Genomic DNA, 24,957 nt, shown 5'->3' with positions numbered 1-24,957 from the left:
CAATGTACAATATCAAAAGAATACTTTTTTAACAAAAAAAAGTGCAAAACTTAAACTCTGAAAACTACAAAAATTGTTGAAAGAAATTAAAGATCTAAATAAATAAAAAGACATCCCATATTCATGGATTGGAAAACTAAACATTGCTAAGGTGGCAAAAGTCCCCAAATTGACCCACAGATTCAACACAACCCCTATCAATATTCCAACTAGGTACTTTGCAAAAATTGAAAAACTGATCCTAATTTTTTTTTAATATGGAACTCTTCACGAATTTGCATGTCATCTTTGCACAGGGACCATGCTAATCTTCTATTGTTCCAATTTTAGTATATGTGCTGCCGAAGCCAGCACTGATCCTAAAATTCATATGGAAAGCCAAGGGACCAGAAATAGCCAAAACAATCTTAAATAAGAAAAACAAAGTTTGAGGGTTCACACTTCTCAATTTCAAAACTTGCTGCAAAGCTCCAATAATCTACACTGTGGTACTGGTCTGAGGATAGACTTACAAATCAATGGACAGAATTTAAGGGTCCAGAAATAAACCTGCACATTTACACTCCATTGATTTTTGACTCGTGTACTTATACTATTCAATGGAGAAAGAACAGTCTTTTCAACAAATGGTGTAGAAACAACTGAATACCCACATGCAAAGCAAAGAAGCTGGACTCTTTCCTCAAACCCTATAAAAATGAACTCAAAATGGATCACATAGCTAAATATACAGGTATACTTTTTAATATTCTTATCACAACATACAGGCACCAAACCTTGGATCACACTGAATCCTTAGAGCACAAACAAAAAAAGAAAAGTTACGCTGGACTTCATCAACAATAAAAACTTTTAGGTGCCGAAGAACGCCATCAAGGAAGTAAAAAGAATCCAAAGAATGGGAGGAAATGTTTGTAGACCACATATCTGATAAGGAACTTGTATCCAGAATATATAAAGAATTCTCATAACTCAACAACAAAAAGACAAAGGACCCAATTTAAAAAGTGGGCAAGGGATTTGAATAGACATTTCTCCAGAGAAAGATATACCAGGGGCCAATAATCGCATGAAAAGATGCTCCATAGCATTCGTCATTGGAGAAATGCCAATCAAAACCACAATGAGATCACACTTCGCACACACTAGGATGGCTACAATGAAGACAGATATCAGCAAGTGGTTGGCAAGGATGTGGAGAAACTGGAAACTTCACACATTGCCGGCAGGAATGTACAATGGTGCAGCCATTTTGGAAAACAGCCTGGCACTTCCTCAAAAAGTCAAACACCGAGTTATCATATGAGCCAGAAGTTCTGCTCCTAATATTATACCTAAGAGAACAAAATCTACATAAAAACTTGTACACACGTGTTCATAGCAGCATTATTCATAATAACCAAGAAGTGGAAACAAGCCATTTGTCCGTCCCTGGATGAACGGATAAATAAAATATGGCATGTCCATATAACAGAATATTGTTTGGCAAGAAAAAGGAATGAAGTGCTGCAACCGCACGAATTAATCTTGAAGACATTATACTAAGTGAAAGAAGCCAGACACAAAGGACACCATCTTGTATGATTTCATAGAAATGTCCAAAACAGGCAAAAGTACAGAAACTAGACTCGTTGCCTGGGACTGGGGAAGAAGGTTTGAGGGGAAGTGGAGAGTGACTAATGGGTACACAGTTTCTTTGGGGGATAATATTCTAAAATTGACTGTGGTGGTGATTGCAAAACTCTGTGAATATACTAAAAAACATTAAATAATTCACTTTAAATGGGTGAATTGGTTGGTATGTGAAATATTTCTCAGTAAAGCTGTACTATTTAAAAAAAAAAAAAAAACTTGGGTGGTGACTATCCAATGCAGTAGGCAGATGATGTGTTATAGAATTGTACACTTGAAACCTGTATGGTTTTATTAACCAACTAGAGGCCCGGTGCACCACATTCGTGCACGGGGGTGGGGGGGGAGTGGGTCCCTCAGCCCAGCCTGCACCCTCTCCAATCTGGGACCCCTCGAGAGATGTCCGACTGCCCGTTTAGGCCCGATCCCACCTAAACGGGCAGTCGGACATCCCTCTCACAATCCAGGACTGCTGGCTCCCAACTGCTCGCCTTCCTGCCCTCCTGATTGTCCCTAACTGCTTCTGCCTGCCAGCCTGATCACCCCCTAACCACTCCCCTGCCAGCCTGATTGATGCCTAACTGCTCCCCTGCCAGCCTGTTTGCCCCTAACTGCCCTCCCCTGCAGGCCTGGTCACCCCTAACTGTCCTCCTCTGCAGGCCTGGTCCCTCCCAACTGCTCTCCCCTGCAGGCCTGGGTCCCTCCCAACTGCCCTCCCCTGCAGGCCTGTCCCCCCAACTGCCCTCCCTTGCAGGCCTGGTCCCTCCCAACTGCCCTCCCCTGCTGACCATCTTGTGGCATGGTCTCTATCCACACAATGAGTTCTATGCAACCATGAAAAAGAAAGAAGCAATACGTAAAACTTTCGACAATAAAGATTTAAATTTTTTTAAAAAAGAAGGAAGCAGCACAAAATTATCTCTAAGATACCCTGTTAAGAGAACACAGGTACAGAACAGGGTATACCATGTACTACCTTTTTTAAAAATAATGTTTCTGACATTTACGCTTATGTATCTGGATTTCCCTAGAAGGACACACCAGAAACCCCTCTCAATGGATAGCTCTGGCAGAGAGACCTGGGTGCAAAGAGATTTCTTTTTCCTGTTTCTTTTGTACTGTTTGAATCATTTTTTACTGTGTGTGTATCAATGCTTTTTCTTTCCCTCTTAAGAAAAGATGTAGGCTTACCTGGTTTCAAATCCTGGCTCGCTCTCTCATAGCTGGGCAATTACTTCACTTCTCTGAGCCTCTGAATTCTGCAAAGGGAAGGATAATTATAACAGCTACCTTGCAAGGTTGTTGTGGAGGATTAAATAAGACCTCGCAGGCACAGGGCTCCCCACCACGTGCGGCTCCTAGTAAGTGCATGGTTCTAGCTGATTATTCACGTGGTACTATGTGTACCAAGGTGGACTGTAGCAGGGGCCACCAGCGATCCTCAGACCACGTGTTCAGAGCACCAGCATCCCCTCCGACTGGGAGACACCAGGAAAGGCTTCCCAGCAGAGGCAGCATTTGAGAAGGGCTTCAAGGACAAGGAGTTCCACAGGCAGAGAAGACTGGGGATGATGCTCCTGGCAAAGGGCCTGGGAACAGGAAAGCCCTGGGTATTCACTCCATCATTGTGCACCGATCAGCTCCTTCAACAAAGCTTAGCTGAGCACCTACTATGGGCCAGGCACTATAGTGAGAAAGACAAACAAAAGACCAGCCAAGGAAGGAATTGCAGACAGTGCAGTGATGGGGACAATGAGGGCCTAGGGCCTTACCCAGGTCCAAGTGCTCACAGGGCAGACCAGAAATAGGAGGCTCAGAGCGGAAGAGGTGCAACCTAAGGTCACACAGCAGGCTCTCGGCTTCTGAAAATGGCTCTCTCAGCTCTGCCCTCTCCTCATGCCGCAGGCCTGGAGAAGAGAAAGCCCACAGGGACCCTCTTGATGGGCACTCCGCAGAAAGTGGATACAGATGCAGTCTAAACTGGGGGCCCACAAGGAGGAGGGACAATTGGTTCTCAGATGGTAACAACAGCTAGTTGATGGGTAGAGAGACTCCTGTGTGCCAGGCACCATGCTAAGAAGTGCACAACACACACGAGCCCGGGAGACCCACTGCAGCCCTATGTGGACAGCCCCACTTTGCAGATGAGAAAACTGAGCACAGAGAGGTCAAGTTGCTTGCCTAAGGTCACACAGTTCATAAGAGACGGCATCAGCTGGCAGGCTCAGACTGGGCTTCACAGCCTCATGTCCAGGGCCCATCCCCCAAGGGAGCCACTGGCAGGGCCTATATCAGTGAACGCACCCCCTCTCAGAAGGGCCCAAGGTGGAAGCTGTTCTCAGGCAGTCCAGGAATGTCTCCTGACAACAATGGCCCAACGGGGGGCTGCGGGGGGGCGCAGAGAGTGGGTGGTGGAGGTGTGGCAGGAATGTGTGGGGACAGAGGAGGGAGGAGGCGGTGGGGAAGGACAAGGCCCATTGGCAGCCATCATCCTGCCTCTGGAGAGAGGGGAGCACAAAGGCCCCATCAGGCACCTGCCCGAACCAGGTGGGGTATAGCACCATGGGCCCCTGCTGTGACATAGAAGGACTCTGGGAAATCAACCAAAACCTCCTTCAGCCCTGGCTAGTGTGGCTCAGTTGGTTGAAGCGTCATCCGGTACGCCAAGGGGTGGAGGGTTCAATTCCTGGTCAGGGCACATATCCAGGTTGTGGGTTCGAACCCTGGTTGGGGCACTTATGGGAGGTGGCCGACCAACATTTCTCTCTTTCTCACACCAATGTGTGTTGTTGTTTTTTTCCTCTCTCTCTCTCTCTTCTCTCCTAATCAAAAACCTTCTTCAGTACCATAGAGATGCCCATAGTCATTCCCAGGCAGTAGCAAAGGCCAGTGAGCTTACCCATGCCAAGCCCTGAGCACACAGGCCGTGCTTGATAAATGGGCCCTTACTTACTATTGCTGCTAACATTATTATTTCCATTGTCACTGTTCTGCTCTCCAGTTCTCACCAGGACCCTGCTACACAGGGTCTTTCAGAGGAGGGGGCAGAAGGAGGCTCAGGGAAGTCAGGTGCCCTGGCCACCATCCAAGACAGCAGAGGGCCAGCTGGGAGCCCTGGCCCTCCTGGCCCTCCCGGCCCCAGACCACTATCAGCCTCTTACCAATGCCACTGGTCCCACTGACTCTCGCTGGGTATCCTATCGCAGGGACAGTCCATTTTCCCTTCGGGGAAATGGAGGCTGGAGCAGGGAGAGTGGCTGGCCCAAGGCCACAAAGCCCAAGAGGACCACTTACGGAGTGAATATGCGACCCCTCTAAACGCCCAAGGCTGGGTCCCCCACTGACCTCCATCCTTCCTCGCCACAGCCCTGTGGGGCAGGACCCGCCAGCACGGCCCTGCCCACAGAGGACAAAGCTGGGCCGGAGCAGCATGGGAGAGGGCACACCAACGTGCCCGGTTCACAGATGGGGGCTTCCCTGCCTCCCCTGTGACCTCCCACGCTAGAAGGGAAGCTCCCCACGGGCAGGGATCTTCTCCTGATTCCATTGTTTCCCTTCAGACTCTCAAAACAATTACCTGCTCAACTGGGGCATTTTTTCTACACGTGGCTTTTTAATGTAGAAAGGACGCCTGCCTCCAAGTGGGGGGCATGAATAATGACAGTAGTAATGGTTAATATTTATTTAGCACCTACGCTGTGCCATTCCTATTATCCCATTTCACAGGTGGGGAAACCGAAGCACCGATAGGTTAATGATGTGATTACAATCCCACCTTCTAGCAGCTGAGTTATAAGTCCCTCCCACTCTGAGCTTCTCCCTAAGGAGGGGTGCTACCCAGAACCCCTGGGAAGGGCCCAAGAAAGAAGCCTGCAGCTGGGCTCTTCCTGGTCAGCTCCAGGGCCAACGCAGCCCCCTTCCCAGCCCCCGTTCCAGTGCAGGCTGTGGAGGTGGGATGGGGCGTGCTGATGAGAGTGTTGAGACCCACACTTTCCCCACCCCCCACATCCTCCCACCTGGGGTTCATGCCACCCCTTCAATTCTCCCAACAGCCCTGGAACAAGCTCGTTTTAGTCCTGAGGACATGGGGGCTCCAGGAAGCTGCCCCAGTCAGGAAGTAGAGAGATAGAATGCCGACCCAGATCACAGTGATCCCAAAGCCATCCTCTCTCCACTGCATCTGAAAGGAGGCATGGGAAGGGCAGCCCGGGAGGTGGGCACGGCACGTGCAAAGCCCCTCAGGTGGGAAAGTCAGAGGGGCAGGGAGTTATCAGTTGAGAGATCTGGCCGAGTGGGCCCCAGCCTCACTGGGTCACGGCTGGCCTTTGGACAGGCGTGAAGAGAACTCGGAGGGGCGTGCCCAGGCCCAGGTCACACAGCAAGGCGGAGGCCAGCCCTCGAATGAGGGTGTGGGCCCTGGGACTAAAGATAAGATTCTTGAAGCACCAGACCCAAGAGTGCTGGGCTGAGGTGAAGCTGGAAAAGGAGAAGCTGGCTCCAAACCCACAGACCAGGCAGGTACCAGGGACCGGCCAGGTACCCACTGGCCTGACCTGATGAGGGCCGCCCAGCACAGGGCTGAGCGGAAGGCCTCCATCAGAACCCCTGTGTGACCTTGGGCAAGTCATGCCTCCCCTCGGGCCTCAGCACCTGCACCTGGACAGAGGCCCTGGCGTGCCCAGGACTCTTTAGCAGACCCCCAGCATCAGGGGGTGAGCACAGGGAACACTGAGGTGACGTTATGTTCTCTCCCAACCTCTCCAAGGTCATCTCTCCCGGGGCCTCCCAGCTGCCGCACCCCCACTAGCTGTTGGCTGATAGGCCTTGGGGGACAGTCACCAGCTGGCCCCTGCCCACGGCGCCTGCTATTTCCTGCCAGCAGCTCTGACTGCTTCTCTGCTCTGAGAACACACAGTGCCCCCTCCCCCCGCCCCCCCCCCACACACACACACACGCATACAGTAACTCCCTTCAGGGAGACTGGTGGGCAGGAGCACCTGGTGGCCAGGCCCCGCACACAGTCAGCCTGAGCTAACCCCCTCCCCCGACTCTCAAAGCCCATAGGTGGCCTACCCTGGATGTGTGCCCTTGGGAAGGTCCAACCCTCCCCATCTGTGGTCAGCAAGATGGCCAACACCCGTAAAGCCCACAAGGTTACGGCTAAGGATGGAGGAGGGCCTGCTGCATGCTCTCTCCTTACCCCTGGACCTTCCCTTCAACTCATAATTACCCTCTCGCTTCCAGATCTTCGCACATGCTAATCCCTCCCTGAAGCTTCACCATCCACCTCCTCTGCCCCCACATGAACTCCAGTGTACCTATTATCTGACCACGGGCAACACCTGACCTCACCTGGCCCCTCTTTTTCTGGGCTCACATAGCCCCCATAACATGGGGATTAAGAACCAGACTGCCTAGGTTCAAAACCCACCTCTGGCCCTTTCTAGCTGTGTGACCTTGGGAAAGTTACTCCACCTCTCTGTGCCTCCGTTTCCTCACCCATAAAATAGGGACAGAAATAATAAGCTACCTCCAAGGATTGTTGTGAGAATTAAATGAATTCCTATTCATGAACTGCTTTGAGCTCAGACCTAAGCAAATGTCCCGTCAGTGTGTGTCATCGATCCATACCAGCAGCAGCTGGTACTTGCTGAATACCTACGATACACGAGGCCCAGTGCTCAGCATCTCACCTGGATTCTCTCACAGGGGCCTGGGAGGAGGGACCGCCGTGAAGCTCACTTTATGGTAAAGAGAGGGAGGCCCAGACGCATCAAAAAATATATGTGGGCCCTAACTGGTTTGGCTCAGTGGATAGAACATCGGCCTGCGGACTCAAGGGTCCCAGGTTCGATTCCGGTCAAGGGCATGTACCTTGGTTGTGGGCACCTCCCCAGTGGGGAGTGTGCAGGAGGCAGGTGATCGATGCTTCTCTCTCACCGATGTTTCTAACTCTCTATCTCTCTCCCTTCCTCTCTGTAAAAAAATCAATAAAATATATTTAAAAATATATATGTGGGAGAAGGGGATTTTTGGTGCCGTTAAGGAATTACCGCTCATTTCTTTTAGAGGGATTATGGTTTTGTGGCTACTTTTTTAACATGAGTCCTTCTCTCTCAGACAGACATATTGAAAGATTTACACATGAAATATGACATGTGGGATTTGCTTTCAATGGCACAGGATGGGGATGCGACAGATGGGTGTGGAGGGGGCAGGACAGGCCGTGGGTTGATGGTGTTTGGGGCTCAGTGATGGGCTTCTGGGGGTTCATTATACTAATATGCCTACATAATAGAGTTTTAAAGAGAAGGTTAAATGAAATAACAAAAAAACAATGTTTAGCCCCTTTCCCCCCTCCACCAACTGCCCCCAGCCTGGGCAAACCATTATCGCCCCCTCCCCTCGCTGGACTAACGCAGTAATCCACCTGCCTCCGCCCTCACCCCCCACCCCACCCCCACGGTCTGTTCTCCACACAGCAGCCAGATGCACTCAGAACCATCCCATGGCCCTCATTTCCCTCGGAGTTAAAAGCCAGCACTATGGTTAAAAGCCCACATTAGAATGGTCCAGAGATCAGTATGGACCCTCCTTCATTGGTCCCTGGATCAGTTTGCCCTTTTCTTCTTCCATTCTCCCCCTCACTCATTCTGTTCCCCTGCCCTCCTTGCTGTTCCTCCTACACTCCCCTACCTTAGGGTCTTGGCACCAGCTGTCCCTCTACCTGCATTCGCTACCCCCAGGGAGCAACAAGACTCGCCTCCCATGCTTGGATGTGAGCTTCTGGGAGAGGTCTTTCTTCCCAGGGGCCCATCTAACCACAACCCATTCCTCACGCCCCGCCAGCATTCCAGCCCCTGCGCAGTTTCCCTCTGACCCACAGCACGTGTCACTCTTACAAACTGTGTGCGTATTTCCCTCCTTTGTTGTGCTTTTGTCTCCTCACCTAGAATGTCAGCTCTGCGAGAGCAGGGGTTTTATCTGGTTGGTTCTTTGCCTCTAGAACATTGTCTGGCACATGGTAGTGCTCAGTAAATATTTATGAAAGGGGGGGTGGAAATGGAGTGATGGAGGGAAGGACGGAGGGGTGGATGAATGGGTCTACACAAGACCCCACAAGATGAATAGGTATAGGCCTCTGCCCTGGGTCTGTCCGGCCCCACCACAGCCTATGCCCCGACCACTGTACTCTCCTGCCACTGCCTGGCACATCCAGGTGGCAGGGCCTCTGATCACCCTGACATGCAGAGCAAAGTGCAGAGCAACGTGCAAGTCTGAGACAACTTCAGACCCAGAGCCCCGCCTGGCAGGAGCTTGGACGTGGACCAGGTACCAGAGGATGTTTGCTGAATGAGCAAGGAGTGAATGACGAGTGAGCCGGGGGCTGTCTGTGGGCCAGGGCAGCCAGAACGTGTCTGGTCCCATGTTCTTGCTGCAAACACGCTAGGGGCTGACAGGCCTCAAACCGGCTCCGCCAGTGTGGCTGGGGCGGGGCGGGGCGCTGCAGGCTCAAGCTGGCCCTGGCAGGGAGGTGGAGGGGGGCTGCCAGAGAAGAGACCCACAGCCGGGGGAGAGCAGAGGCTAAGCGAGTAGACCGCGGCGCTCCCACCAATCTCAGTCCTGCAGAGACGGGACCGGTCCAGGCCCTGAAAGTTCTGAGGTTTCTTCCTGGGCAGGAGGGGGCCCCTTTCCAGCCCCGGGCCCTGCCTGACTTGCCCTGTGGAGGGCAGCATCCCTTCCCGCCAGGGCCCAGCCACAGTCTGGAAACCTTAGAGAGAAGGGCACGGCCCGGAAGTGGCGGCACTGGCGCAAGTCAAAGCAGCAGGAGATGCGCGTAAAGCCCTGCTCTGTCCCAGGTTACGGCGTAGCATGAGCCAATCCCGGGACCTTTTGCACTCCGTGGAAAGTGGTGCTGGGCATGGGTTCCAGGTCCTTCAATCCCAAGGTGCTGAGGTACCGAGAAGAGGCCCCTCAGCAACTCCGGCCCTACCCCAAAGCCCAGCTCTAGGGGTGGACATGGCCAGAGCCCAGACTCGCACACATGTCCTTACTCCCCACAGAAACAACACTACCTGCTGATTACTAAACAAAAACACCTGCTGATACTGAGCGCTTACTGTATTGTATGCCTGGCATCAGGCTCGGCGCTTTACATGCAGTTTCATCTGGTACTCCTTACAGCACTGTGAGGTAGGGACCTCAGTTTTGTCATCTGTGAAATGGGTGGGATCCTGCCAGTTTTGGCTAAGGTATAGCAGCAGGAGGACTCAGTCCAGCCCTCAGGACAAAGTGAGGGCCTATGTGCCTCCAGATAAGAAGGGGCGCGAACACGAACCTGAACCCCACAGAGGTCTGTGCCAGGGCCTCAGCCCCTCATGATCAGCAGCCCAAGAGAGGAAGAATGATTCCTCCTGTCCCCCATGTAACCCAGTCCCAAGCCCTGTCAGTCCCACCTCCAAACACATCCTGAGTCCCCTTCCTCCCCTCCGCCCAGCCTCTTCCCAAAGGTTGGCCAATCGGGGGCAGAAAACCTTTCTCAAGTGTCAGTCTGAACCAGTAACTTTTGCTGATTAGGCTCACAGCCCCTGAACTCAAAGACCGAGAGCCAAGTCCTCTCAGGGGCCTCCGACCCTTACAGTGGACTCAGCCAGCCCACGCCCTTCATTCATTCCGCGTCCACACCGGCCGCGTCCCCTTTCCCCAAGAATCCAGTACACCCCTGCCTCGGGCCCTCTGTGCTTCCTCCACGCAGAGCGCACTTCCCCGAGAGACTCACGCCTAATTCCCTCACTTCCTTCAGGAGCTTCACTGAAATGACACCTACTCAGCGAGGCCTTCCCTGACCACCTGTTTAAATGGCAACACACCCAGACAGCCTGCTCTCTGCGTCTCAATGTAAAAACGACCTCCTCACAGAAGTCCTTTCTGACCTCCCCCAGCCCAAGTGAGAGCCTTCAACTTCTCCTTCCTGGCCCAGCCCACAGTTCTAACACATAACTCACTGTGTGAGTACATGTCTGATGAGGACAGGGGACACTTCTGTCACACTCACAGCTGAACACTGTGTAGTGGGTGTAAGATGCAGAACAGTTAGCAGCTGGGATGATTGGGCACCATCTGGTCAGAGCAGACACTGGCCCAAAGCACAGCGCCTAGCGTGGAGTGGGCACTTGGTAATTAATGAATGAGTGAACAAATGGATGGATGGATGGATGGATGGATGGATGGATGGATGGAAGGAAGGAAGGAAGGAAGGAAGAAAAGATGGATGGATGGATGGATGGATGGATGGATGGATGGATGGATGGAAGGAAGGAAGGAAGGAAGGAAGGAAGGAAGGAAGGAAGGATGGGGAGGATGGATGGATGGATGGGTAAGTGAACAGGGCACACACAGTGGGCCTGAGATTTGCCAGAGATGCCTGTGGCCCTGAGAAGGTGGTCCAAGAGGGGAATGGCTTTCCCACGTTCACCAGCCAGGCTCTGGCCTCAGCAGCTGCAGCCAGCCTGGCCACTCCTCCTGCACAACCCAACTTTCATTTCCCATCCTCTCAGTCTGAGGAAACTCCTTCCCCCTCGGGAACTGGGTGAGGAGGAGGGGCAGGTGGCCCTTCAGTCCCCCAAGAGCGGGGGCTCCCAGGCTCCATCTGCCGCACCACAAAGGGGCTTTGTCCTCAGTGCTGAGAGCCTGGGGCAGACCGGAAGTCGCCCCCAGCTGCCCAGCAAGTCCCAGAACCCCCAGTAAGCTTGGACCGACAGCTCCAAAGCCCCATCGCAGGAGCTGGCACGGTGCTGGGCACAGCCCTCTAAAATCTCATTAATGCTCTCTAGGAGGGGGGCGGGAGGCCCTGGGATGACCCCCATTTCTGTAGACGGGGGAACCAAGGCTCAGAAAGGCCAAAGTTACTTGGCCAAGATCTCCCGGCCAGCAAAGACCAAAGCTTCAGGCCCATCTGGCACCAGAGTCGTCAGCTACAGCTCTCAACACACCCTGTCTGGAGTAGGGACCCTCTGGGCTCAAGAGGGTGGAGGGGCCTTTCTGGAAGCACAGGTGGGCGACCATGCCGAGCCCTTCCCCCAACAGGGAGACCTTTGCCCTGCGGAGGTTACCTATGGGAGGGAGGCTGGTCCCTGCACCCAGAGCTCTTGCCACACACCCAGCCGATATCCCAGGCACTTCTGGAATCTACCGGCCAGGCCCCAACAAGTCCCCGCCACTTCCTGCCAGTCAGGGCACCTGCAGGGAAAGGACGTAAGGGCAGGCAGGCCAGAGGGTAGAGGCCCCCCACCCCTCACCCCGCTGTTCCCCTTTCAACCCAGACCTACCAACTGCCTGGCCAGCCAGCACCCACCTTCTTTCCAGGCTCATCTGCTCTCGGTGCAGCCCCCAGGGCCACCTCACCAAAGCCACACTACCCTGAGCCAGGCACTACCCACAGTGCTGGGTAAGTCAGTCCTACAGCAGCCTCTCCTCACTGCCCCAGGACAGCATGCAGACGTCCCCAGCAGGTACTCGAGGCCCTCCACGCACTGGCACTAGCCACCTCTCAGGTTAGATCTCCTCCGCTCCTCTGAGCTCCCACAAGAGGAACCGCTCCTGCAGTACCTTCAGGCCCTTGCTCAAGCCCCACCTCGCCGCAGAGAATCATCCCAACCTTCCAGGTATGTCACATGCACCACTTCTTCCAGGAAGTCTTCCCTGACTCACTCCCTCCAAAGCCCCAGACCAGCCTCAACCTTCTGCCCCAAGTGGGGGTTCTTGATCCCCATCTGGAACCCCAGCCTCTGGTGAGCTGCCTTCACTTGACAACAGTGATTGAGCACCTGAGCCCAGTCTGACCCTTCTCTGTCCTCTCTTCACACCTTCAGCAGGAGAACTCAGCAGGAGGCCTGCCCTGCTCCTAGCAGCCCCAGGCCTGATCAACCTACTCATCCTCTAATGGCCTTGTACACGACCTGCAGCTCCCCACCTCCCCAGGCTATGCCTGCACACACCAGATTTCCCACCTCCAGATCTTTGCCCCTGCTGCCCATTCTCCCCAGCGAGCTCTCAGCCTTCTTTTTTCCTCCCCCTGCTTACCATTCAGCCTCAGGCCAGGGATCACCTCCTCCGGGAAGCCCTTCTGGCATTGGTAATGGACTGCCACAGTTCCCACGGCACCTCCCCCACGGCAGGGCAATGAGCAGGGTCTGTGTCTGGCTCCCCCACCGTGCAGGCTGCTCCCGAAGTGTACATTTGGGGTCCCCAGCACCCAGCACAAGGACCAAGCATCACCAGCAGGTAATCGAGAGTCCAGCTGCCGACTCCCTACCCAGAAAACCCAGGGGCAGAGGGCAGGAGCAACTGCCCGTGGCAGTGCTGAGTCCCATTTTGCCCGCAGTCCACAGACCTCAGGTATAGGCAGAGGGGGGCCTCTGCAAATGGCCAACTGGTAACCAAACTCACGTTGTTTCTAAAACTAGGGCACAGGAGAGAAACGGGAACAGCAGAATTGTCCCCAAATAGAACTGTGGCTCATCTGGTTCCAGGGCCTTCGGGAACACCTGGCGGGGGTGGGGGTGGGGAGGGCAGGTGGCCGCTCCCAAGGATCGAAAGGAAATCTAAAGATTGAAAAGCAGAGAAGTCAACCTCATCGCCATCGGCAGTGATACCCCAACCACTTCCCACAGGGCCAATCCAAATCCTGGAAGGGAGGGTCCTCTCCCACTTACCCCACCTAGCTACGGGGTGCTCCCTAAACTGTCCCCCTCAGAGCCTTCGCTTGCATGGATCCTTTGCCTGGAATGTTGTTCCCCTCCTGCCAATCAGAATCCTGCCATCTTTATGCCCCTGACCGCTGACTGGGCACTTTCTGTAAGCCTGGCATGGGCAGGCATGTGAGCAGAATGAGATTATCAAGTCTTCTCAGCATCCCTATGAGGAAAAGACTCCTGCACCCATCTCATAGATGAGTAAACTGAGGCTCAAAAAGAGAAGCCATTTGCCCAAAGGACACAGCCGAGGAGGCAGGTGGGCCAGGTGATATGGTGGGTCCTCGGTGCCAGCAGTCACAGCGCACCCAGAAGGCCTGGTGGGGCCTGGATCAGCCTCCTACTCAGGCCCAGCCTTGGGGACTTGGCACATTTCAGGGGCAAAGTATACAGGGCACAATCCCACCTGCCTAGGCAGAATGAACTCCCCCCTAGTTGGCTAGCTGCTGAGTGAGGAGGCACGTTGGTACAATGTGATGAGACTGTCTCCTTCACAATAAGCACAGACCCATTGCACAGATAAGAAAACTGAGTCCTGGAAGGGGACAGTTTCCCCATCTGGAAAGTGGGATGTGCCCCAGGAACCTCTGGCTGTGACACCTACTGTGGCCTGGTGGACCCTATTTCCTTTCTCCGCGTTTCGGTTTTCCCATCTAGAGAATAGGGCTGTCATTCCGTTCCTCTTCAGGTTGATGCAAATAATAATAAAATAACAACGACCATTTATTGAGAGCTTACTATGTGCTGGTATTGCTGAGCAAGTCTTGCACAATAACTCACTTGATTCTTCGAACAAGCCCAGTATGTGGAGACTGCCATTTGACCCGTTTTTCAGATGGGAAAACCGAGGCACAGAAAGGTGAACTGATTCACTGAGCCACACAGCTAGTGGGTGACAGCCGTTAGAAGTAAAGGAGAAGAGCCTGGGCTAGGAGCCGGAGTGCTTACCGAAGAGGCGCCTGGCCTTCACCCTGCCCTGAGAGAAACGCGGGAGGGGCTGGGGAAGTGTCAGGGGTCAGGCAGGGGGTACAGAAGGACTTGGCCTGGAGGATGGGGCAGGCCTGCGGTGCTCAGAAGGCCCTGGGTCCAAATCCAGGCACTGGATGACCTTGGGCAAGTCCCTTTGCTTCTCTGAGCCTGTGTCCTCTTCGGTGAAATGGAGCCCGAAGTGCTGCCTCTCAGGGATGCTGTGAGGATCAGACAAGCGTTCACCGGTGCCGAAGGAATGAATGACTATTAAAGGAACCCAGGGCTGGTCCATGCGGCTCACTGTTCCTTCAGGATCCTGGTTGTATCTGATTCTGCACTCGGAAGTGGTGGGAATGCGGAGACAGCCTGCCTCTTTAATTCCTAAAAGGAACCCTCCCAGCTCTGCCAGGCTTCCAGGCTGTGTGACTTCAGGCAAGTCAGTTCACCTCTCTGAACCTGCAGATGCTCCTTTTGACAATAAGTTGAGGCTTCAAGGGACTATGAGAGAGGGGGCCCATGGGGATGGGGAGAGGGGGGCAGGTTCAGTTCCATCTGTCCAAGCACAGAGAACACCTGGCATGACCCAGAAATGGGGCCTCAGTTTCCCCATCTGCCAAAAGAAGATTATTACGATGGGCCTGCTTCCCTCCCAGCCCTGCTTGGGGATCCTCAGAGGTGATGGTGGAAAGTGCTTCACCCTTCAGAATGATGGTTATCACCGCTCTCCCATGACAGCAAAAAGAATTCTATGGCTGCCCAGCCGGCGTGGTTCAGTGGTTGAGCGTCGATCTATGAACCAGACGGTCACGGTTCGATTCTGGGTCAGGGCACATGCCTGGGTTGCAGGCTCGATCCCCAGTGTGGAGCATGCAGGAGGCAGCTGATCAATGATTCTCTCATCATTGATATTTCTCTCTCTTCTCTCTCTCTCTCTCTTTCTCTCTCTCTCTCCCCCTTCCTCTCTGAAATCAATAAAAATATATATTAAAAAAAGAATCCTATGGCTTGCCCAGCCAGAGAGGCTCAGTTGGTCAAGCATTGTCCTGTGCACTGCAAGGTTGCAGGTTTGATTCCCTGTCAGGGCACATAGGAAAGGCAACCAATTGACGTTTTTCACATTATTGTTTCTCTCTTTTTCTCTCCACCACCTCCCCACCTCTCTCTAAGCTTACCCTCGGGTGAAGATTAAACAATAAGAAGAATCCTATGGCTTGCCATCTAAGGCAGAACTTGTCAGAGCCATGAGGGAGGGCAGAGGAGGGAAGAATGGGCTCCGGTTGGGGCAGAGAGGAGAGTCAGGAAAAGCTTTCGGGAGACAGAGGCAGCTTAGCCACTGGAAGGGTATTGAGAGGAAGGGCACAGAGGCTGTGGGACCCCCAGAGGCAAAGGCGTGGAAGCTAGACATCCCAGGTCAAGCAGGAAGACAGCCCGTGGTTCAGAAAGGCTAAAGGGTCACCTGAGTGGGAGGGAAATGTGGGAGATGATGGGGGGATAAGGTAGAGGGCAGAGCTCTGGCCCAGACCAGCAGCACCTACAGGAGCCCGTGCTATGGAGCCTGGGCCCATCCTGGCCTCTCTTAGCCTCAGCTGCCTCCCAGGCCAAGTGGGCAAAGATACAAAGTACCCAGTGCTTCACCAGCGGCCACCTTTGGAGAGATGGATGCACTCGGGGGGGGGGGGGGAGGGGGAAGTACTGAATGTCAGGGATGAGGGCACAGAGAGGCCTTGACGAGTTACAAGTGGGCAAGGGTTGAGGCGGGAGCTGGGCTCAGACAGGCTGGTTAGAGCTGGTGACTTCCAATCTATCCAGCCACCAAACTGGTCTGTCTCCAGTTAACCTTTCCTCAGCCCCACCCCATAGGTCAAGGCCACCACGGACAGAGGTGTGTCCAGGCTCACTCCTTGGAATCAATTGGCCTGCAGAGGCCCAGCAATCCCCCCTTGCCAGGGACCCACCTTCATAATCACAGGCACTCAGAAACATCCAGCATGTCCTGTGTACAGGCCCTGCACACATTAGCTCACCCGATGCTCACATCACCTTGTCAAAGCTGGTACTGGTACTGTCATCCCACTTCACAGACAGGGAGACTAAAGCTCAGAGCCATCATTTCCCCACAATCACACACAGCGAACAAGTGGCAGAGCCAGGATTCGAGCCCAGATCCAACCAGCTCCAAAGGCCTTGCTAACATCCACTGAGCACCCTGATATGCCAGTCCTGAGACCTGAGAGTTCTCTGCAAGATCAGAGTTCTCCAGACCCAAGTGGAGATCCATCAGTCAGAGCTGGCAGTCCAGAGTCACGATACCTGCTCCCAGCAACACACTCAGCCTTGCCTAGGGAAAGATTCCAGCCACGCTGGTGCACACGCAGTGGGACTCAGGTGTCGAAAACCACCCAGAAGCCAGAAGTCTGGGCTCACACTTCACTGTGCCGGGCGACCACGGCCCCAGCCCTTGGCCTTTCTGAGCCTCAGTCTCCTCTGCGATGTAATAGGAACAAAAGTTCTACCCACCCCATGATGGGGCAAGGGATGGAAGGGGTCACCTGCTGTGACCTGGGTGGGAGGAGCACAATGCAAAGACACTGACACCGAAAAGAGTAAAAGTCAAGGCCACAAACCTGGACAAAGCAGCCCAGAAGGTAATCGACCCTTAACGGGGAGGCCGAACTTCCCAACACCACCCAACCCCAACTTCCCTCCCCCAGCACTGGAAGCTTGAGGGTTCAAAGGACCCATCCCAGAGTGTCTTAACAGCCCCACGGTGGGCCTCAAAGAAGAGGACTCTGCCTGGCCCACCCTGTGGGGTAGGATCCCCACCACAGAGCCTCAGTGAGGGAAGAGCCCTCGCCGCACAGATGAGGAAACTGAGGACCAGAGCAGGAAGGGAGCTGGCCAAGATCATCCAGTTCTCCTGCCCTCTGGCTCCCCATTTCATTCTAGAAGGTCTCTGGGTAGTTCCAGGGGGAGGGGAGGGGTTGGGGCCCAGATGGTAGGGAAGTCACTCGCTCCCCACAGCAAGGAGGAGGGAAATGGCGGTGTTGGCTTCCAGTTCTAGGATCCTCTCCGAGCACTGACCCCCTTGACTCAGCCCCACCCAGGCTGTGGGAAGGGGCAGGCTGGCTGGGTAGGGAGAGCCCTGGATCAAAAGACAAAAGATGTGCATTTTTCTCCCAGCTTGGATAATACGTCCTGGGTCTTTCTGGCCTCATTTCCCCCATCTGTGAAGAGAAGGTCAGAATAAATCAGGAATAACAAACTCATGGCACACATAGGATGTTCTTTAATCCTCTGCCCATGGCAGACATTACAGATCTATCGCAGTGCTCTTTCCCATGAAGCCAAGACTGAGCCTCAGAATGCTTCTCAACATAGCAGTCCAGGTCTGGAGAATTACCCAAGACTGGATACTATCTGAGCCCCCCTGAGGGAGGAGAAGGGAAAAAGAAAGACTTAGCATTTCCTGAGTATCCAAGAGAGTCAAGCCACGGGAGACGCGAGCTGGTTTAATCTTCACAAAAGGGAGAGGTGTCGAGGCTGAGGCTCAGCAAGGCTACAGGACTTGCCTTTGGACACAGGGGAGGTATCTACTGGACCACCCTCCCCCAGAACAGTGACACAGAGCCAGCCATCGGCCACCACGTAAGCCCCTAAGGTACAGCCTCACTCCATTCTCCTCTGGGCCCTACTAAGTGCAAGCCTCGTGCCCATTCTACAGGTTCAGAAACTGAGTCACAGGAAGGGGTGCCAGCTGCCAGAGGAAGAAGGACTTGAGCCCGTGTCTGGTTCTTCCCCACTCCTATTTATCAAGTTAATGCATTAAGTGCATTGTGTCAGTCCTCTCAGGACCTCGTGGGAGCCATGACTCATATTATCCCACTTCAGAGATGAGGAAACTGAGGTGCCCCAAAGGAAGTGCCTCCCTCAGGGGTTCAAGTGGAAACCAGACAGTTTACCAGGGAGATAAGGGGGTGGGGACGGTGGAAGGGAAGTAAAGGGCTATGGGAACCCAAGGGGAGATAGAGGTGTGGGGGATCACATGACAGAGGCAGGAAATGAGGCTCTAGTGGAAAGGCCCAAAGCAGCGGGCAGAGGTCCTTTGAAGTGGCTCTAAGGCCCACAATGACATGGGAGGCTCCTGGCAGCTCCCAGCACTGGACCAGGCGTCCAGAGCCCTACAGCCTTGGCTCAGCCCTGTCACTTGTCAACTGGGAGACTCCTCGTCACGGTCTAGTGAAGAGGCCTCTCCTCTCTGGGTCTTAGCATGTTCATCTGGAAAATGAACCACCCTCACCTCAGGCAGGCTTTCAAGAAGCTGGGGTGAGCTGGACCCTCCTTCCCAGGGTCAGCCTCCTCACACAGAGAGGTCAGGGCAGAGCTAAAGTCACCCAGAACATGGTGGCCCTGGCTGCCAACATCCCTTCCCGGGACAGTCCTGCCCAGACCAGCACCTTCAGACTCAGTGAGATCATCCACTCAACGCCTTCACCACACAGCTGGCGAGGCGAGACCCACCGGGCCAACCGACCTGCCCAATGTAACGCCAAACAAGTGCCTCCCGGTGCCAGGCACTGGGCATGCAGCCCTCCTTCAACCCTTGCCTGATAGGGAGGTAGTTATTGTCCTCATTTTCAAGACAAGGAAACTAAGTCTCAGATACAATGAATGACCCAAAGTCACACAAGCGAAGATGGTCAGACCTGTCTGACTCCTGAGCCCTTACCCTACCTTTGGTCTCCAGCGGACCCCTCGGACCCCTCGCTGCTCCCCACCTCACTCCCAGCCTCCAGCTACCCTGCATTGCACTTCCCCAACCCATAGCTCTCACTCTCCCCTGCCTTCCCGCTAGTGAACTCCTACTCCACTTCCAAAGCCCAGCCTCAAACGCCTCCTATTCTTGACCTGATCTAGGCCTCCACGGAATACCTGAAGTCCATCCCACAGATCTAGTTCTACCAGATGCCTTGGCCAGCTCTGTACCCCTGGCCTTCAGCAGGGAGCTATTCACACAGGGGACACCCATCAGCTCCCAGTGTGAAATGAAGGCCAAACTACTCCTCAAGGCCCACATGGTGCAGCCCTGCGGCTAACACCCCTCGTTTCACCTCTCACCCAATCCTCTTAATTCTCTGTGCTCCAGACTCACCGGCTTTCCCATTGTTTCTCCACAACAGCGCATACTCCTCCACCACAGGGCCTTTGCACGTGTAGTTTCCTCTGACAAGCCCTTCCCCTAGCTCCATGCCTGACCAGCTCCTCCGCGCTTCCTTCAAGATTCCTCTGTATCCCACACCTCTTTCTCTGAGCCCTTATCACATCTGTGATTACATATTAATTCATTTGGCAACTTGTTTGCTATTTGGCTCACCCTCTAGACCCAAATTTCTGGGAGGCCAGGGATCTCTTCACAATTCCCCAGCAAGAACCCACCCAGGCCAACTCCTCCCCACAAGTATCAGAAGCAAAGAAAGAGCACCCTGTCCCCTTGTTACGTGAACTGCTGCTCCTCTCAGCACCACCTCCTGGAAGGCTCCCAATGCTCCCTACAGCTCCCACTGCTAACCCCCTCACCACACCGCTCGGCCTGAGTTCAAAGCTCCTAGTACATAGTCGGTGCTCAATGGTCATGGATGCTTGTATCAAGGTGGGTTTGGGGAAAAACAGGGTCCACTGAGGGCCAGAGGGGTGAGAGGGTGTCTGTCAGCAGGTCACTGAGCCATCTCCTGCCTCGTTCCCAGGGCACAATCAGGGAAGAAGCAAAAGCAGGAACTGGCTGTGAGCTAGGGATCATTCAAGCTCCAGGAAGAGGCTAAGGGAGAGGAGGAGACAGCTAGGGGGAGAGGTGGCAGAGGACGGCCTTCCTGGGAGAGGTGGGCCTTAAGCTAAGCCTTAAAGAGCAAGAGCAGATAAGCAGCTCAGAGGACAGGGCAGCCCAGGCAGGGACAACTTCAGGAGCAAAGGCCCCGGGGCCACACAGGAGGACCTGGCCAGGCAGTCAGCTGAGAGAGGTGACACACCATAAACCACTTCCCTGGGTGGAAAGACCACATCACCAAGACACACACATCACCAAACAGCCTCGTGTCTTCCATGCAATCACCCGTCAGTACAGTCTTTTCCCACAATGCCATGTGCCTGGTCGCACACTGGGCAACTCCTGCTCCCCCAACACTGGAGGGGTGCGAGGGCAGCTGGACTGGGGTCCCTGAGGGTCTAGGTTCTAATTCCAGTGTCAAACTGCGTGGCCCTGGTCAAGTCACTTCCCCTCTCTACACCTCAGTTTCTCCATCAGCAAAATGAGGATAAACAGGAGCCCCTGCCTCGCAGGAGGTGCTCAGTAGCTGTTCGCAGCTATCATTCTCATCGGCCCATTTCAAAACTGAGGCCAGAGGGAGCAGTGAGTTGCCTAAGGGCACACAACGGCTGGGTGGCAGGGCTGTGCTGGGGCTGTTTCTCTCTCAGGGGGTTAGGAGGTGGCTTTTCCTCTCTGGAGACGAGTCCCACCAGGGCCTATGACCTCACCTCCCACCCAGTTTAGGAAATTCATCCAGTGAAGTGCTCATTTATGAACCACCTACTCCATGCCAAGCCCCTACGTGCAGAAACACATAGATTCTTGCCCTAAGGATTCCCATTCCGCATAAGGGAATTCAGAGGACAGTCCCTTGGCCCAGGTCACCCAGTGAGATGAGCAGCCCAGGTGTCCGGTCTCCCCAGCCAGGAGGCTGAGAAGAGGGGTCAGCAGCAGGACCAGCCGGCCCATTCTTGAAAACAGCCTGATCTCCACTCACTGTAGCGCGGCCTGAACTCACCCCAGTTCACCCAGGGGCCACGCTCCAATTGTACAGAATCCCTGAAGTTCAGAAAGCCTCACACGGGGCCCCACAGGCTCTGTCCACGCTCAAGCTGGCCGGAAAGCCCCAGAGAGGGAACTGATACCCCACAGGTGAGGTACTTTCGTTCACCCCCATCGCCAGGCCCACTGGCCACTGATGAAGACCCTCCAGCTCAGAGAGGGAAGGCAGTTATCTGAGGATCCCCAGCAGGGACACCCACACCCAACCCCAGGCCAGGCAGGCAGGTGGACCCAGCCTGGCGGTGAAACCCCAAAACTTTTGTCAACTTCTGAGCAGGTAGGCCTCTGGGCCCCATCAGGGGTGAGTCTGGGGGCTGGGCACAGGAGGGCCCAAGCACAGTCTGGCCCGGTCCCTTCCAAGCCAGTGGCACCAGGCCCTGCCCAAAGCCCCACGAGGACAGAGGTTCTGGTGCCCAGCCTGGCGTCCCCAGCCCGGCGCCCCCAGGCCTGGGTGCTGCGGGACCCCTCCCCGCCTCCCATCCCGGGCCGGGGCACCAGGCCCCGCTGCCGTGGCCAGAGGTGGCGCCGACTGGCTCAGATTTCAGATTTGGCCTAGACCCGGCCTGAAGGCTTGGGCCGGGCTGGCTATTCTCAAGGGGTTCTGAGGGGCAGGGTGAGGCGGAGGAGGTCCCTGCAGGGACAGGACCCCGAGCCCCCCGCCCAGCCCCCTCCCTCCGCTGCATCACAACAAAAGGCCGACCTGGGCAAAACCCTGGGCGCCCGCCCAGCGCTCCGAGACCGCGGTTCCGCCGGGGGTGGGGGTTGGAGGGGTGGACAGGAGCCCCCGCGGCCCGGCGATCCGACGCCAGGGTGGTCCCCGGGCGGGGGCTCCCCAACGCCGGCTGAGACAGGGGGCCCACGGAGGGGCGGGGGGCTGCTCACCTGGGCCGCGGACAGGCGGGCGCACCCGCAGGCAGACGCACGGGAGGGCGGACCGCCAGACGGCCAGGGGGTCGGGCAGACGGCGGCCAGGCCGCTCCGGCTCCCAGGCCGGAATGGATTCCGGGCCGGGAGAGACAGAGCGGGAGAGAAAGGGAGGAGGAGGAGGAGGCGGCGGCCCAGGGAGGGAGGGCAGAAGAGGGAGGGAGGGAGCGCACGAGCAGGGAGGAGGGGCCCGGCAGGCCTCCGGGAGGAGGAGGAAGGAGGAAGCGCGTGGGAAGGATTCCCCGCCTGTGACTCGAGAGAGACCCGTGCGCGGCCCCCAAGCACTCGAGCCAAAGAGTGGTGGGGGGCGGGGGGGAGGCGGGGTCCAGGCGCAACGGGGGGGTTGGGGGACGGAGGCACGCGGCGCAGGAGACCCGCCCCCCACCCCGCCCGGTCAGAACGCCCCACCCCGGAGGACCCCCATCGGTCCTCGTGCCAAAACGCCCCTCTTTAATTCCCCCAATTCCCCCAATTTACTCCAAATCTACCTCTGTTGCAATATTAGTAATAGTAATAATAATATCAGCACTAATGAAGCCCTCCGTTTCTTTCCAGGTGCCATGCTAAATGGCTCTGGTAGACTCTAGGATCTATGCCTAACAACCAGCTGGACTGGGGGGGATGATTATCTCCATTTTACAGATTAGGAAACTGAGGCACGGAGAAGGGGGGTCACCTACAAGAACCTTGACCTTGGACTCTGGCCTTGATCTTAGTTTCCCAAAGTGGGGCCTGGGGCCTGAGACACAGTGTGGAGAAGAGAAACATTTATTGTTAATAGATTCGTGTTCATTTTAATGTGCTCTTCTAAAAAAAGGCAACTAAGGCAGCCCATCAAAGTCATCGAGTTCCGGATATTACTGCTGAGGAAGGGGCTGCAGCAGGTAGTTAGTGATAATGACTTACCCTTTTAAGTAGATAAAAAGGCGAAGTGCACCTGGATGCCGGGGGCAGGGAGTAAAGCAGAGAAAGTGGACACTGAGGAAATGCCGCTTTAGCTGCAAAGCCACCCATACCGCTATCTGACCCCACCTTTCTCCCACCCCTCCTGGCTCAGGCTGCCCTACTGGGGGTCAGCCCCGCACCCACCCTGGTTCTTCACCTGTCCTCCTGGACTCATAGCCGGAATTCAGCTTTAAACACCGCTGTTTTCCTTCTCGGAAAGTTCTCCCATTTCACTGATGAGAGACTAAGGCCCAGCCAGGTCAAATGGCACCGGGCCTGGATACCTCCTGAGAGGAGCAGGGAGGAGAACCCTAGCACCTGGGAGGCAAAGGCCTCAGGGTATAAAAATAGCACCCAGGAGACCAGAGATGAGCAAAGCCCTGAGCCAGACTGATCTGGGTTCAAGTGTAGGCTATTCGCCCACCTGCTGCACCTTGTACAAGTCATAGGAGTGAACATGGTCACAGATGACTCCTGGGAAGGTTAAAAGTGACAAGTATGAGGGTGTTTGAGGTTATGCTAACAAATGATAACTCTTATGCTTAGTAAACTGAGGATTGAGGGGGGAGGGGCTGCCGGAAGTCACACAGCAAGTCAAGGGAAGAGCCAGCACCAGAGGCCATCCTCCGCTGGTGACTGGTGAAATGGCTTCACTTGTTTACAAGGCTGGCTTACAGATTAACCTCAGCTTCCCAGGATTCTGGGCGGGCCCCTTGCTGGAGAAGCAGGTTTCTCAACCCTCATTCACTCTGCAGACATATCTGAAGGTCTTTATTGGCCACATGGAGCTAGGGATGGGATATTCATCCAGTGACGTGCTGGACCTGGATCTTACCACTTGCAAGAGCACATTTTGTTCATCTTTTCCAGCTTCAACCTCAATGATTGGTAGCTTGATATCAGTCACTGTGGATGTATTTACACCTTGGGAATTGGCAAACACTGCAAATTAAGGTTCCCCCCACCCCTTCCAGAAAGCTGTTTGTTAAATACTTTCCAGCACATCACTAGATTTATGCCCAAGAGTTCAACTGAAAGTCCTGGGCTCCTAGAACAGGGATGACAAAGGGCTTAAAAGTAGAGACTTTGGGCCCACAGACCTGAGTTCAAGTCCCAACTTCTTGGATGTGACCTTGAGCCTGCCATTTCTCTGAGCCTGAAAAATAGGCTACATATTGTGCTTTCCTCAGAGGACTCATGTGAGAATGAAATGAGGTGCTGTAAGCTCAGTATGTGTGAGCCCTTGTGGTCATTCATACCCCTACACTCTCTCTTGGAGCAGCGGGGATCATCCGTACAAGTCTTGGCTTTGCAAGCACAGATGCAGCCTTCTATCTGGAACCACTGGCTCCGAGGGCTTGTCTCAGCTGCTGAGGCTCTCAGGAGGCACTTCAAGAGGATGTGGCCAGCACAATGGTTTTATTATTGAGCCTTGGAAATATTCATTATTTTCAACCATCCCTCTGGGCCTTTGCCCTGCCAGGAATGCTCACCCCATATCTCTAGCTTCCCAACCCTCCCTAGCCATCAAGTTCCCAAGTAAATGCCATATCCTCCAGGACATGCTTCCTGAAATACCTCTGATGGGAGGCATACCCCATCCATTCTGGGTGTCCAGGCCGCTCCGGACACCCAGAATGGATGGGGTATGTCTGTCCTCAGACATACGGGGGGGTGTCTGTCCTCACCCTGAAGGCAGGCACTATGGCCTGGCCCCTGCCCAGCACAGAGCAGATGCTGCCCAGTTGGCTGCAGAGAACACACTGACTAGGGATCCACACACAAGAGCTCATTCACGTCCCAACTCTTTCATTCCTTGACTCTGTGACCCTACCCTCTCTGAGTCTCAGTTTATTCATCAATAAAATGGGACAA

At 54.6% G+C, this 24,957-nt stretch overlaps 1 protein-coding gene and 1 non-coding gene across 2 annotated transcripts in view; both read right to left on the bottom strand.

The window, feature by feature from the left end:
• SRC (SRC proto-oncogene, non-receptor tyrosine kinase) overlaps positions 1 to 22,259 on the bottom strand; it is a 52,439-nt gene extending 30,180 nt beyond the window's left edge. Inside the window, exons 1-2 of the mRNA XM_008149638.3 lie at positions 22,096 to 22,259; positions 2,824 to 2,891 (exon numbers count right to left, since the gene is read on the bottom strand). The gene's annotated coding sequence lies outside the window, so the exon portion shown is untranslated. The remainder of the gene's footprint in view (positions 1 to 2,823; positions 2,892 to 22,095) is intronic.
• LOC114234489 (U6 spliceosomal RNA) lies at positions 252 to 354 on the bottom strand. The gene has a single exon (XR_003620700.2). It is a non-coding gene; the product is annotated as a U6 spliceosomal RNA (small nuclear RNA).
• Positions 22,260 to 24,957: the final 2,698 nt, after the last annotated feature.

This window comes from Eptesicus fuscus, chromosome 12, assembly GCF_027574615.1.
Source record: "Eptesicus fuscus isolate TK198812 chromosome 12, DD_ASM_mEF_20220401, whole genome shotgun sequence".
Lineage (NCBI taxonomy): Eukaryota > Metazoa > Chordata > Mammalia > Chiroptera > Vespertilionidae > Eptesicus > Eptesicus fuscus.
Note: the sequence above shows the minus strand (reverse complement) of the source record. Positions and strands in the feature narration are given on the sequence as shown.